Source organism: Oncorhynchus clarkii, chromosome 1 (genome assembly GCF_045791955.1).
Source record: "Oncorhynchus clarkii lewisi isolate Uvic-CL-2024 chromosome 1, UVic_Ocla_1.0, whole genome shotgun sequence".
Taxonomy (NCBI): Eukaryota; Metazoa; Chordata; class Actinopteri; order Salmoniformes; family Salmonidae; genus Oncorhynchus; species Oncorhynchus clarkii.
Window position 1 is genome coordinate 9,673,240 of NC_092147.1, and position 16,107 is coordinate 9,689,346.

At 42.7% G+C, this 16,107-nt stretch overlaps 1 protein-coding gene across 5 annotated transcripts in view; it reads right to left on the reverse strand.

Moving 5' to 3' along the window:
* The window catches only part of LOC139420041 (protein tyrosine phosphatase receptor type Sa), a 367,333-nt gene that overhangs the window by 284,962 nt on the left and 66,264 nt on the right, over nucleotides 1–16,107 (reverse strand). Inside the window, exon 1 of one of the 5 annotated variants that reach the window (XM_071169988.1) lies at nucleotides 1,984–2,155. The exons of the other annotated variants lie outside the window; for them this stretch is intronic. The gene's annotated coding sequence lies outside the window, so the exon portion shown is untranslated. Of the gene's footprint in view, nucleotides 1–1,983; nucleotides 2,156–16,107 lie in introns of those variants that run through there. 5 annotated transcript variants of the gene reach the window in all.

The following is a 16,107-nucleotide window of genomic DNA, read 5'->3' on the forward strand; positions in this document are numbered from 1 at the left end:
CCCTGAAGGACGCCACTTTTCTCTTTTCTGACAATCGACATGTGGATCTCATCATTACAAATTAGTTTATTTTATTCTAGCCAACACCAAGATGTAATGTTTAACTACAAGAATGATAGCATAACAAAACTCACAATATAAATTGCCTGGGAGAAAAAAATAATGGCCAATTGCATGTTTTTTAGTTGACATAGACATCAATATATGTATTTTGTGAACCCGCTATCGTTGCATTAGACTAGAACAGGGGTGGGCAACTCCAGTCCTCGAGGTCCTGATTGGTGTCACAATTTTTCTCCATCCTTAGCAAACACAGCTGATTCATCAAATTGCATTCTAAACTGAAGATCATGATTAGGTGATTATTGGAGTCAGGTGTGTTAGCTGGGGCAAAACTGTGACACCAATCAGGCCCTGGAGGACTGGTATTGCCCACCCCTGGACTAGAGGATGGTGGTTACATGTAATAGAAGGCTTCTCCACAGATATAGAACACTGGTTTATATAGTCCAAACATACAGTATTTCACAGCAGACCACTGTTCGAAATAGGCTAGGCTATTACTATTTGTAAAGTTAACCTTTATTTAACTAGGCAGGTCAGTTAAGAACACATTCTTATTTACAGTGACGGCCTACCGGGGAACAGTTGGTTAACTGCCATGTTCAGGGGCAGAATGACAGATTTGTATCTTGTCAGCTCAGCGATTCGATCCAGCAAACTTTTGGTTACTGGCTTAACATTCTAACCACTAGGCTACCTGCCACCCCTACCTGCCACCTTGATTCTATTTAATTCTATTTCCCATGCATATATCACACTTTTATCAGGAAAATAATGTTGGGCTCCCGAGTGGGGCAGCTGTCTACGGCACTGCATCTCAGTGCTAGAGGCGTCACTACAGACACTGGTTCGATTCCAGGCTGTATCACAACCGGCCGTGATTGGGAGTCCCATAGGGCGGCGCACAATTGGCCCAGAATTTGTCCGGGGTTAGGGTTTGGCCGGGGTAGGCCGTCATCCGTCAATGTAAATAAGAATTTGTTCTTAACTGACTTGCCTAGTTAAATACAGGTGTTTAGATGCAAAAAGAAAGTCCAATTGTGATTCAAATTTCGATGAATCCTACATAAAACAGGATCATTCAGCACTGCCAGTGGGCACCTTAACCGTGTAATAAACAACCTAGCACAGTGTGCATCAGCTGAAGTTCACTGCCTCTTCACCAGTTTATTGAACTGGTGTTATAGAATGACATAACAGACAGCTCAACAGCTCAGCTTCAATCTTTGTCTGAGCTATACTCTAATTTGGGATAGGCCTATGCCCAATGACAATTATAACAATCACCCCAAACAACTCGTCAATAGTAGCTCCTACAATGTAGCTCATCTCAACAGACATAACAACAGTCTTGCCAGATTGGTCGTCCTTGGGAACGAAGTGAAATATGCATATTCCCAGAGCACAAGACACCAATTGCGCCTCGCCGTATTGAAATGGTTGTTTGAAATACAAACACACCTTAAAAGAGAATGCATTTAACTAGCCTACACAGACAGACTAAAGCTATAAACCAAAAATAGTAATCATCAAATATTGTATTGTATAAATTATTTCGATACATTTAAAAGGCTTGGCTATATACTGAAACATTGTAGCTTTATTCGTATCCAATGTGTTGCTGACTGTGAGAATGTGTCAAATAAAATAAAACACGAATTACTTTTCTAATTATGGTTGAAATGTTTTGTTGTAATTATACAGTTATAATACAACTTCTCCATACTGTATGAATTAAGTCTGTTAAATAGTATTCGTTTTGTGAAGTTGAACAAAGCCATCTGCGGGATACAAGTAACATTACGTTAGAGCCTACGTGGGAAAATGCTTACAGCCTATGAATAGTAACTTTGTATCAAACAACTACATGTTCGTTCATATTTCTGTAAAAACGTTAGAAAGAAAGTAGTAAACACTTACTTGAGTGGCGTGAGATGTAAAAAAAAAAATATATATATATATTAAACTGCCCCCCCTCCGAGTTTGTTTATGGGGGGCATATGGGGGACAATTTACAATTCAATTTCTCCTCCAAAAAGGCTTATTTTGCATCCATGAAATAAAAACAAACTGAAGAATAATAAAAAATGTCAGTTGTGTAAAAAACGTAGTCGCTTTTATACGGGGCAAACCACCGCTACAATCACGCCCTTTGCAAGTCTGTTTTCTGTTTTCACATCATTCCCTTTGTTGATCGCCACAATGGAACTAAAACCCGAGCCATGCGATAACTTACAAATGCGTATCTGTTTGTTGCTGTGTTTTATCTCCACGTCGCAGGTATGGATTATTTTCTTCCTAAATCCACCTCATTCGACTGGGGTTGGGGAGATGGGTGTCGAGTGCCCCCCTAGTCGAGTTACCCCCTTCAACAAAAAAAAAAACGGCACTGCCTCTCTGCGCTGACGTTACCTACCGCTCGTAGACGGAACAGATGAGGATTTGGGGTCGAACGTTATTGGAAACGTTCACGGTCGACCCCATGTAGAAACCCTGGGTCAGGAGAGGGTGGGGGCTGAACGGTAGCGGTTGATGTAACGTAGAAATAGTGATCATTAATTAACCAATGTTCTTAGTCTTACTTTAGCTCTGAAACGTATAGAATAGACGCAGTACAGTAGTTGCAATCTGATTTAAGAATTCATAGCATTATTAGAGGTGCAAACCTCATTAATCAGTCCCTAGGCTATTTCAAAACCAAATATTTTTTTTAAAGTCTTGTCTTTGTCAATAAATGACAGCTTTTTAAACGCTCTATAAAGGGAGCGTTTGGCTGAAATACGTTAGTGATGTAATAATGTTGTTTTCAAATCAGCTGTTACTGATCCCCTGCCTGAATTCCAGTTAACATGCATGAATGACTGGTTCATCCTCTACAAGTACAAGTTAGCCTCCATCGTTTGGCCTTAGGCTCTATCCTAATCTATTATAATTGATAATGAACAACTTCAAACCTAATTATGTCAACACTTGTGTTTATTAGTCTTTAGGCTGTTGCCAACCTAAATTGATTGGCCCAGAAAACAGTATAGGGGTAGACCTGCCATGCAAGTTTGGGAGGGTCAACACTAAAAAGGACAGTCCTCCAATTTGAGTCTGTGCTGTATTTGTGTAGTGAACATTTCAAGGGGCCCAGATAAAAAAAAATCTCACATTTTAGTAATTTAGCAAACACTCTAATCCAGAGCGATTTACAGGAGCCTTGCTCAAGTGCAGATCAACAGATAGTTGGCTCAGAGATTCAAACCAGCAAACTTTCGGTCACTGGCTCAACGCTCTTAACTGCTAGGCTACCTGCCACCCATAATGGATTGGGACCCATCTCTAGTGTACACTCTGTGACAAAGAACCAGTGTCATTCTCCCCCTCCCCTCCTCCGTTCAGTACTCTGTGTTTTAAACGCGGTGTGATATGTAACACCATAAAAGGTCAAATGGGGGCTAATCAATATGAGCACTTAATAAATCGTTTGGTGTGATTTGATGGTGTTTTTTTCCCCTTCCCCATATCTTTATTCACCGTTGCCTAATTTAATCAGGCCGATAAATCTTCGAGAGCCGCACACCGCTTTTCCCCTGGTGGCGTGGAGGCTTAACATGGTACATTTCACTGGGGCTAGGGACATGTGGGTTAGTGCATGGAAGGAAAGAGGAACACTCACTCTGTCTCTGTCTCTGTCTCTGTCTCTCTCTGTCTCTCTGTCTCTCTCTCTCTCTCTCTCTCTCTCTCTCTCTCTCTCTCTCTCTCTCTCTCTCTCTCTCTCTCTCTCTCTCTCTCTCTCTCTCTCTCTCTCTCTCTCTCTCTCTCTCTCTCTCTCTCTCAATTCAATTCAAGGGCTTTATTGGTATGGGAAACGTGTTAACATTGCCAAAGCAAGTGAGGTAGATAATATATAAAGTGAAGTAAACAATAAAAATGAACAGTAAACATTACACATACAGAAGTTTCAAAACAATAAAGACATTACAAATGTCATATCTCTCTCTCTCTCCGACTCTCTCTCTCTCTCTCTCCTGTTTGCTGACGACACAACGTGGTAAGCCTGATCACCGACAACGATGAGACGGCCTACAGGGAGGAATGGAGGGGCGAGCACGCCCCCATCCACAAATGGAGGGGCGAGCACGCCCCCATCCACATCGACAGGGCTTTAATGGAGTGCTTCGAGAGCTTCAAGTTCCTCAATGTCCACATCACTAAGGACATGGTCCTCTCACACCAGCACAGTCATGAAGAAGGTTGAAAAGATTTGTCATGACTCCTCAGATGCTTAAATTGTTCTACAGTATGGCAACTGCACCTCCCTCAATCGCAAGGTGCTACCGAGGGGGTGTGTTAAGAACAAATTCTTATTTACAATGACAGCCTACTCCAGATGACGCTAGGCCAATTGTGCACCACCGTATGGGACTCCCAATCACAGCCAGATGTGATACAGCTTGGATTCAAACCATGGACTGTTTACTCACACCTCTTGCACTGAGAATCAGTGCCTTAGACCGCTGCGTCACTCGGGAGCCCGGGAGCCTACATCACTAGGGCCGAGCTCCCTGCCATCCAGGACCTCTATACCAGGCGGTGTCAAGGGAAGGCCTGGAAAATGTTAAAAGACTCCAACCACCCAAGCCAACCCATCACTCCCCAGAGGGTGGCAGACAGCCCCACCACCTCTGATAGTAACACCCCATCACTCCCCAGAGGGTGACAGACAGCCCCACCACCTCTGATAGTAACACCCCATCACTCCCCAGATGGTGACAGACAGCCCCACCACCTCTGATAGTAATACCCCATCACTCCCCAGAGGGTGACAGACAGCCCCACCACCTCTGATAGTAATACCCCATCACTCCCCAGAGGGTGGCAGACAGCCCCACCACCTCTGATAGTAACACCCCATCACTCCCTAGATGGTGACAGACAACCCCACCACCTCTGATAGCAATGCCCCATCAATTAAAAACAAACAGACATGACAGCCGGCCCTTGAGAGGTAGCAGCAGCTCTGGCAGCTTGAGTTACTTTTGAGTTCATGTACGGCACTATTTACTCCACCTGTGATGGAGTGTTTGTCAGGCAACTCAGGGAGAAAACGAAGGCCCCATGTACAAAACTTTCTTTTTTTTTCTCCACCAGCCAGATGTCCCCTAGGGGCTCCCCTTCCTCGACACTTACCTCTCAAATATTTTCTCATCTTTTTGACAAAAACCCGCACGGCTTTCATCTTGGCAAATAGATGCACAGAGAGTTGAGAACTGTCTGGCTCTCTGCTATACAATAGCTTTGTTCCTCAGGAGGCGTACAGGGGCCACTGCTGCTAGCTTGATAGTTTTCTCACACATACATGCATACACACACGCACGCATGCACACACACACACACACACACACACACACACACACACACACACACACACACACACACACACACCCATAAACACACAGGCCCCCATTTGGTTGAGAGAGAGAGAGAGAGAGAGAGAGAGAGAGAGAGAGAGAGACATAGAGAGAGAGACATAGAGACATAGAGATAGAGAGACATAGAGAGAGAGAGACATAGAGAGAGAGACAGAGAGACAGAGAGAGATATAGAGACATAGAGAGAGAGACATAGAGACATAGAGAGAGAGAGAGACATAGAGACATGGAGAGAGAGAGACATAGAGACATAGAGAGACATAGAGACAGAGACATAGAGAGAGAGAGACATAGAGAGAGAGACATAGAGACATAGAGAGAGAGAGACAGAGAGACATAGAGAGAGAGACATAGAGACATAGAGAGAGAGAGACAGAGAGACATAGAGAGACAGAGAGACATAGAGAGAGAGAGAGACATAGAGAGAGAGAGAGAGAGACATAGAGAGAGAGAGAGAGAGAGAGAGGCCGAGTCAGAAACAGAAAGAGGGGAAGACAGACTGACAGCTATTAGAGCTGCTATTGCTTCTCTTATCTCCACGGCGATAGAGATCTACAAAAGCCTCGGCTAGAGATTATGAATTCATTACGTTGATACACAAGCAGCGGAATGGGTGGGGGTGGAGGGGGGGGATCATTTGTGCCAGCTTTGCTATTAATATTACCAGTGGGTCTGTGACAGGGCACTTTATGATTGGGTGATAGTCAAGATCAATTCTCGAGATCAGACTCCTTTGTGTTGGTGTGGGAGGAGACCCCTCGTATTGTTAGTGTGGGTGGAGACCCTCGTATTGTTAGTGTAGGAGGAGACCCTCGTATTGTTATTGTGGGAGGAGACCCCTTGTATTGTTAGTGTGGGAGGAGACCCTCTTATTGTTAGTGTGAGAGGAGACCCCTAGTATTGTTAGTGTGAGAGGAGACCCTCTTATTGTTAGTGTGGGAAAAGGGCCCCTAGTATTGTTAGTGTGGGAGGAGACCCTCGTATTGTTAGTGTGGGAGGAGATCCCTCGTATTGTTAGTGTGGGAGGAGACCCTCTTATTGTTGGGAGGAGACCCCTCGTATTGTTCAACCTGCCTCATTACTTAACAACAAGGGGTGTGGTCTGTGTAGAGGAAATGGGACCTTCCCCCCCAGGGAATATGAGTGGAAGATAATAATCGACCATCACATTACTAGATCGCACACAGGAAGCTATTAACTGTGTGCATTTCCGTAAGCAATAACATTTCCCTCTATCTATCTTTTTCTTTCTCTCTCTCCCTCTCTGTCTCTCTCTTTCTATTTCTCTATCTCAATGACTCACCCTCTTTCTCTCCCTCTCTCACTTTCTCTTTGTCCATTCTTCACTTCAGCTTTTGGCTGAGCTCTGACTGCGTCTTCCTTATTTGGTGCGGGGGGGATATTGGACTGAGGGAGTCACAGCACTCTGTTTACACACAGGATCACTGGGTCAGCCCACTGCCGCCACTCCAGAGCAAATGCAGTGCTAATGCCACTGACACTGCCTGAGGCATTTTTGGGGTTAAACTCACACACATCCACTAACAGACTAGAGTGGGGGGCATAGAAAAATAATGAATAGAACAGGGTTGGAAGCTCTAAACCTGGAAATTTAGCTGGAAAACTCAAGGGTACACTCCAACATCTTACGTCAGATTCTGTCACTCCTATGTGACGCTCCTCCCTCAACCAATCGGTGTTCTAGGACATGGAACTCATATTCAAATTTGAATATTGAGTAACCACCATTCAAAAGATCAAAACATAGTTCTTACATTTTGATATCACTGCACTCTCGTATTACACTCCATGAAATAGACAGAATATCTAGTTAAATTATTACAAATGTTGTGACAGTAATTTAATAGTTTGCCATTGCGAGAAAATAAAAACAAAGTAAAAATTATATATGCAAGGACTTTGCTCTCTAGTACAGTGACTTCAACTTGATTAGATGCTTAGCTTACTGTTGTAACGTTAGCTAGCTAGTTTATTGACATAGCTAGTTAGCTCTACCTTGCTTTGCTGACATAAAAAGATTGCTTTTAACTTCTTATGGCTGCAGGGGCAGTATTGAGTAGCTTGGATGAAAGGAGCCCAGAGGTGCCCAGAGTAAACGGCCTGCTCCTCAGTACCAGTTGCTAATACATGCATAGTATTATTAGTATTGGATATAAAACACTCTGAAGTTTCTAAAACTGTTTAAATGATGTCTCTGAGTATAACAGAATTCATATGGCAGGCAAAAACCTGAGAAGAAATCCAAACAGGAAGTGAGAAATCTGAGGTTGGTCGATTTTCAACCCAGCTCCTATTGAATACACAGTGGGATATTGGTTGTGTTGCACTTCCTAAGGCTTCCACTAGATGTCAACCGTCTTTAGAAACTTGTTTGAGGATTCTACTGTGAAATGGGAACGAATGAGAAGGGAATGAGTAAGGTCTGCCATGAGCTGATCATGCTCTGACCATGCACATTCACATGAGAGGTATCTCTCATTCCATTGCTTTTCTACAGACATAGGAATTCTCCGGTTGGAACATTATTGACATTTTATGTTAAAAACATCCTAAAGATTTATTCCATACATCGTTTGACATGTTTCTACGGACAGGAACGGAACTTTTTGACATTTCGTCTGCAACTAGGGAACGCACTTCATGACTTTGGATTTGTTTACCAAACGTGCTAACAAAAGAAGCTCTTTGGACATAAATTATAGACATTATCAAATTAAATCAAACATTTAATGTGGAACTGGGATTCCTGGGAGTGCATTCTGATGAAGATCATCAAACGTAAGTGAATATTTATAATGCTATTTCTGACTTCTGTTGACTACCCAATATGGCAGATATCTTTTTGGCTGCTTTGTTGTCTGAAAGCTGTACTCAGATTATTGCATGGTTTGCTTTTTCTGTAAAGTTTTTTTGAAATCTGACACAGTGGTTGCATTAAGGATAAGTGTATCTATATTTCCATGTCTAACAGTTGTATTTTCATCGACATTTATAACGAGTATTTCTGTAAAATGATGTGGCTCTCTGCAATATCACCGGATGTTTTTGGAACTAGTGAACATAATGCGCCAATGTATACTGAGATGTTTTTATATAAATATGCACTTTTTCAGTTCTACACACACATTTTCTATGGAATTGAGGTCAGGGCTTTGTGATGGTCATTCCAACACCTTGACTTTGTTGTCCTTAAGCTATTTTGCCACAACTTTGGAAGTATGCTTGGGGTTATTGTCCATTTGGAAGACCTGTTTGCGACCAAGCTTTAATTTCCTGACTGATGTCAACGACTCCTGTGGTGGGCCGGGCGCAGTGCGCGCTAACCAAGGTTGCCAGGTGCACGGTGTTTCCTCCGACACACGGCTGGCTTCCGGGTTGGATGGCGCTGTGTTAAGAAGCAGTGCGGCTTGGTTGGGTTGTGTATCGGAGGACGCATGACTTTCAACCTTCGTCTCTCCCGAGCCCGTACGGGAGTTGTAGCGATGAGACAAGATAGTAGCTACTAAAAACAATTGGATACCACGAAATTGGGGAGAAAAAGGGGTAAAATTAAAAATAATAATAATAATAATTTAAAAAAAAATAAGTTTGTGAAGTGGTAGAAAAATGAGTTTTAATGACTCTAACCTAAGTGTATGAAAACTTCCGACTTCAACTGTATGTAATACAAATTGTAACACTTTGTGTCACATATATGAGCATATAAGTATAAGTATATAAGTATTATACATATACTGTACATGCAGAAAAATGTGTCACATATATGAGCATATAAGTATATAAGTATATAAGTATTATACATATACTGTACATGCAGAAATATGTGTCACATATACGAAAGGCCAATTAGTTTATATGTGACATATATGTACTTATACATACATATATGGGCATATATTTTCCACCATATACCTTTCCACCCTATATTTTTCCACCATATACTTTTTGTCACGATCGTCGTAAGAAGCGGACCAAGGCGCGGCGTGGTGTGAATGCATGATTTAATGAAAGATGGAAAAAACGGAAAAAACTAACTAACTAACTAACTAACTAACTAACTAACTAATCAGACGAACGTGACCGCTATAGAAACTATGGGAACCAAAATAGGTTCCCCAATCAGAGACAACAATAAACAGCTGCCTCTGATTGGGAACTAATCCAGGCCACCACTAGACACACACACCTAGACATACAAAACCCTAGATGAGACAAAACACACATTTCACCTTCGTCACACCCTGACCTAACCAAAATATATAAAGAAAACAAAGAATACTCAGGTCAGGGCGTGACACTTTCCCACCATATATTTTTCCACCATATACTTTTCCACCATATATTTTTCCACCATATGTTTCCACCATATATGTTTCCACCATATATGCCAATATTAAACTTAAGTAATATGCATATATTGCCATATATTACTTTTCTGTGTGGGAGACCTTCCCATCTGGTTGCTTTCACTGTGTATCTGAGAGTGAGACAGGTTTGAATGTAAATACACCAGTGGAGGCTCCTCAGAGGAAGGGGAGGACCATCCTCCTCAGTGAATTTCATAAAAATGTAAATTGTAAAACCCTTTAAAAAGTTACCCTTTTCAGATAAAACTATGCTAAATATAATCACGTCACCAAATAACTGATTAAAACATACTATTTTGCAAAGAAGATCTACAGTAGCCTCAACAGCACTCTGTAGGGTAGCACCATGGTGTAGCCGGAGGACAGCTAGCTTCCGTCCTCCTCTGGGTACAATGGCTTCAACAAAACCTAGGAGGCTCATGGTTCTCACCCCCTTCCATAGACTTACACAGTAATTCTGACAACTTCCGGAGGACGTTCTCCAGCCTATCAGAGCTCTTGCAGCATGAACTGACATGTCCACCAAATCAAAGGATGAGATAATGAATCTAGAACTGAAAGTATAAGCTACAGCTAGCTAGAACGGCAGTGCATGAAATGTGGTGAGTAGTTGACTCAAAGAAAGAGAAAGACAATTGTTGAACAGTTTTGAACAAATTCATTTCTTCTAAAACGAAGGAGAAGCAAGAGAGAAATATATATACTCACCAAAAAAAGAAACGTCCTCTCACTGTCAACTGCGTTAATTTTCAGAAAACTTAACATGTGTAAATATTTGTATGAACATAACAAGATTCAACAACTTAAAAATAGAATAACGTGTACCTGAACAAAGGGGAGGGTCAAAATCAAAAGTAACAGTCCTCTGTTGTGGCCACCAGCTGCATTAAATACTGCAGTGCATCTCCTCCCCATGGACTGTACCAGATTTGCCAGTTCTTGCTGTGAGATGTTACCCCACTCTTCCACCAAGGCACCTGCAAGTTCCCAGGCATTTCCGGGGGGAATGGCCCTAGCCCTCACCCTCTGATCCAACAGGTCCCAGACGTGCTCAATGGCCATGGCAGAACACTGACATTCCTGTCTTGCAGGAAATCACGCACAGAACGAGCAGTATGGCTGGTGGTATTGTCATGCTGTAGTGTCATGTCAGGATGAGCCTGCAGGAAGGGTACCACATGAGGGAGGAGGATGTCTTCCTTGTAACACACAGCGTTGAGATTGCCTGCAATGCTCATTCCTTTGACGATAAACGCGAATCCGACCATCCCCCCTGGTGAGACAAAACCGTGACTCGTCAGTGAAGAGCACTTTTTGCCAGTGCTGTCTGGTCCAGCGACGGTGGGTTTGTGCGCATATGCAACGTTGTTGCCGGTGTTGTCTGGTGAGGACCTGCCTTACAACAGGCCTACAAGCCCTCAGTTAAGCCTCTCTCAGCCTATTGCGGACAGTCTGAGCACTGATGGAGGGATTGTGCATTCCTGGTGTAACTCGGCCAGTTGTTGTTGCCATCCTTTACCAGTCCCGCAAGTTCAGATGTACCGATTCTATGCAGGTGTTAAACGTGGTCTGCCACTGCAGGGTCGATCTGCTGTGCATCCTGTCTCCCTGTAGCGCTGTCTTAGGCGTCTCACACTACGGACATTGCAATTTATTGCCCTGGCCACATCTGCAGTCCTCATGCCTCCTTGCAGCAAGCCTAAGGCATGTTCACGCAGATGAGCAGGGACACTGGGCACCTTTCTTTTGGTGTTTGTCAGAGTCAGTAGAAAGGCCTCTTAAGTGTCCTAAGTTTTCATAACTGTGACCTTAATTGCCTACTGTCTGTAAAGCTGATAGTGTCTTAACGACCGTTCCACAGGTGCATGTTCATTAATTGTTTATGGTTAATTGAACAACCATGAGAAACAGTGTTTAAACCCTTTACAATGACGATCTGTGAAGTTATTTGGATTTTTACGAATTATCTTTGAAAGACAGGGTCATGACCTTTCTTTAGTTGCTGAGTTCATAGAAAGAGAGATTGTCCTTTTTTCCACTTTCAATTTCCCTTTCTTAGCTAGCAAATGTAGCTAGCTAGTTTAGCCTACTGAATCACTCTGCTCAAACTATGTTAGCTAGCTAGCTATGACTTTCCAACAGAACACTGGAACTCTTCCAAGTCAAGGTAAGCTTTTGGTATTACTAATTTATTGTCGCCGGTGTAACTGCTTACTGACTGTACATTAACATTCCTGCATGATTGTAGGTATACAGTGCCTTCAGAAAGTATTCAGACCCCTTGACTTTTTCCACATTTTGTTACGCTACACTCGTATTCTAGAATGCATAAAAAAAAATCCCCCCATCAATCTCCACATGACACTCCATAATGACATGATTTTAGAAATTCTTGCTAATAATAAAAAAATAACTGAAATATCACATTTACAAAAGTATTCAGACCCTTTACTCAGTACGTTATTGAAGCAACTTTGGCAGTGATTACAGCTTCGAGTCTTTTTGGGTATGAAGCTATAAGCTTGGCACACCTGTATTTGAGAAGTTTCTCCCGTTTTTCTCTGCAGATCCTCTCAAGCTCTGTCAGGTTGGATGGGGAGCATTGGTGCGCAGCTCTTTTCAGGTCTCTCCAAAGGCCTGATTGGTGGAGTGCTGCAGAGATGGTTGTCCTTCTGGAAGTTTCTCCCAACTCCACAGAGGAACTCTAGAGTTCTGTCAGAGTGACCATCTGGTTCTTGGTCACCTCCCTGACCAAGGCCCTTCTCCCACAATTGCTCAGTTTGGCCAGGAGGCCAGCTCTAGGAAGAGTCTTGGTGGTTCCAAACTTATTCCATTTTAAGAATGAATGGAGGCCACCGTTTTCTTGGGGACCTTCAATGCTGCAGAAATGTTTTGGTACCCTTCCCCAGATCTGTACCCCAACACAATCCTGTCTAAGGACAATTCCTTTCACCTCATGGCTTGCTTTTTGATCTAAGATGCACTGTCCTCTGTGGGACCTTATATAGACAGGTGTGTGCCTTTCCAAATCATGTCCAATCAATTGACTTTACCACAAGTGGACTCCAATCAAGTTGTAGAACCATCTCAAAGACGATCAATGGAAACAGGTCTGAATACCTATGTAAACAAGGTATTTCTGTTTTTTGTTTTTAATACATTTGCAAAAATTAAAAACCTGTTTTCGCTTTGCAATTATGGGGTATTGTGATGTCATTATGGGGTATTGTGATGTCATTATGGGATATTGTGATGTCATTATGGGGTATTTTGTGTAGATTGCTGAGAAAATTGTTTTATTTAACCCATTTTAGAACAAGGCTGTAACGTAACAACATGTGTAAAAGGTCAAGGGGCCTGAATACTTTCCAAAGGCACTGTACAGTGTAGCTAGAGCTTCTCACAGCACTAGCCACACACTCACTCCATCACACCTCAGTGCTGAGCAGCTTCAGTCTGGTCAGACAGTTTATAATGGGGCTTAATGAAAACAAAATGGCTGCCTGAGAAAGCATGGTTCAATCTGAGCAGTATTTACACTATTGCCTGTCCCTGGGAGAGAATGGATTCAGCCCATAAAGCACTGTGCTCTCAACCAGGGCTAAGGGACGCTGGCAAGCGCAAGCCGCAGACCATTCACTCTGCCTGTCTCAGGATTAGTAGGCCGGGCCCTCGGGCACCACACAACTGGTCCGGCTTTATTAACAAAATGCTAGATGATTGCATCTCCAAACAAGCTTTTACTGTATAGGCTAAACCCACCATCACCAACCAATTATCTTTGTCTGTCTGTCAACTCAGGAAAAGACGTGTTAAACTATACTGTGGTGGCCTGAGAAAGTAGTTTGGTTGTTGGTTGGTTGATGCAGTGGTAATGTTTGATTTGATGTGAAATCCAATGAGTTATGTTAATGTGAGGTTAGGAGCCGTACGAAATGGTTGTCAATTGTGAAATTAACGGTTGGATTAAATGGAATAACGTTATGAATCCTGGCTGGTTTCCAAATGGAATACCCACAACAAAAAAGCCATTAAAAAAATAGACAAACAAACTAACTCGTCACGCTGCAGAATGATTACAAATATTCCCCAAACAATAGAAATGATCCTCTTTTAAAATGCAACACACTGCTTAGTCCCCGTCTTCATTACCAATGCGGGGGAACATCTTAAAATAAAATATGCCTTTGATTCTCAAATACCCTTACATTATATATGCCAGTGTAATCAAATTCATTACCTCAAGACTCAAGGTTAATTTACATTTCTTTAAAAACAGCCGTAAATAATAGGAGCATTCATAATTGAATAATGGTAATTTATTGCCAGGGTTTTTCTTTATGCTGTGTATTATGGGGGAAGTTCATGTGCGTGGGGAACAATTTGTGCACGGAAGCAGAATGCATAGCCTCCAGCGCATGGGACGGCTGGCAGACACATTAAACAGACTGTCAAACACAACGTCATGTTAGCACCCGCTTGAACACGGCGCAGCTGACGGACCCAAAGCTAAACGTAGGCCTCTGTTAGGCCTTTGTTTAATTGCGCTGCTATCACACACGGGCGCTCTCAGGTACAGTTATTTCACTCTGTCGACCACACTACATCCACTCAACGATAGGTAGCTCTCCTTGTTCATTCAGGTGCACAGGCCTTAACTAATTCCCATTCAAGCAGTTAACCCCCACATTCAAACTTAAAGGACACATAGCGTGTCGGTACAACAGCATGTTGAAGGCACCACCAACTTGTCAATAAAATAAAGAAATTACACCAAAGATTTCAGGCAAAAGTCAAGACTTGTAAATTCTTTGAGTAGTCAACACTTTGGGCCATTTTTTGGGGAGGGGGGGGGGGTTGTTATTCTTAATCTTCAAGTCAAATGTCTTCTACTGCATTGCAAACACACATTTTTTATTTATTTATTTTTATTTCACCTTTATTTAACCAGGTAGGCTAGTTGAGAGCAAGTTCTCATGGCAACTGCAACCTGGCCAAGATAAAGCATAGCAATTCGACACATACAACAACACAGAGTTACACGTTGAATAAACAAAACATAGTCAATAATACAGTAGGGAAAAAAAGTATATATACAGTGAGTGCAAATGAGGTAAGATAAGGGAGTTAAGGCAATAAATAGGCCATGGTGGCAAAGTAATTACAATATAGCAATTAAACACTGGAATGGTAGATGTGCAGAAGATGAATGTGCAAGTAGAGATACTGGGGTGCAAAGGAGCAAGATAAATAAATAAATACAGTATGGGGATGAGGTAGGTAGATAGATGGGCTGTTTACAGATGGGCTATGTACAGGTGCAGCGATCTGTGAGCTGCTCTGACAGCTGGTGCTTAAAGCTAGTGAGGGAGAGATGAGTCTCCAGCTTCAGAGATTTTTGCAGTTCGTTCCAGTCATTGGCAGTAGAGAACTGGAAGGAAAGGCAACCAAAGAGGAATTGGCTTTGGGGGTGACCAGTGAGATACTGTATACCTGCTGGAGCGCATGCTACGAGTGGGTGCTGCTATGCTGACCAGTGAGCTGAGATAAGGCGGGGATTTACCTAGCAGAGACTTGTAGATAACCTGTAGCCAGTAGGTTTGGCGGCGAGTATGAAGCGAGGGCCAACCAACGAGAGCGTACAGGTCGCAATGGTGGGTAGTGTATGGGGCTTTGGTGACAAAACGGATGGCACTGTGATAGACTGCATCCAGTTTGTTAAGTAGAGTGCTGGAGGCTATTTTATAGATGACATCACCGAAGTCGAGGATCGGTAGGATGGTCAGTTTTACGAGGGTTTGTTTGGCAGCATGAGTGAAGAATGCCTTGTTGCGATATATGAAGCCAATTCTAGATTTCATTTTGGATTGGAGATGCTTAATGTGAGTCTGGAAGGAGAGTTTACAGTCTAACCAGACACCTAGGTATTTTTAGTTGTCCATGTATTCTAAGTCAGAGGTATCCAGAGTAGTGATGCTGGACGGGCGTGCAGGTGCGTGCAGCGATCGGTTGAAGAGCATGCATTTAGTTTTACTTGCGTTTAAGAGCAGTTGGAGACCACTGAAGGAGAGTGGTATGGTATTGAAGCTCGTCTGGAGGTTAGTTAACACAGTGTCCAAAGAGGGGCCAGAAGTATACAGAATGGTGTCGTCTGCGTAGAGGTGTATCAGAGAATCACCAGCAGCAAGAGCAACATCATTGATGTATACAGAGAAGAGAGTCGGCCCGAGCATTGAACC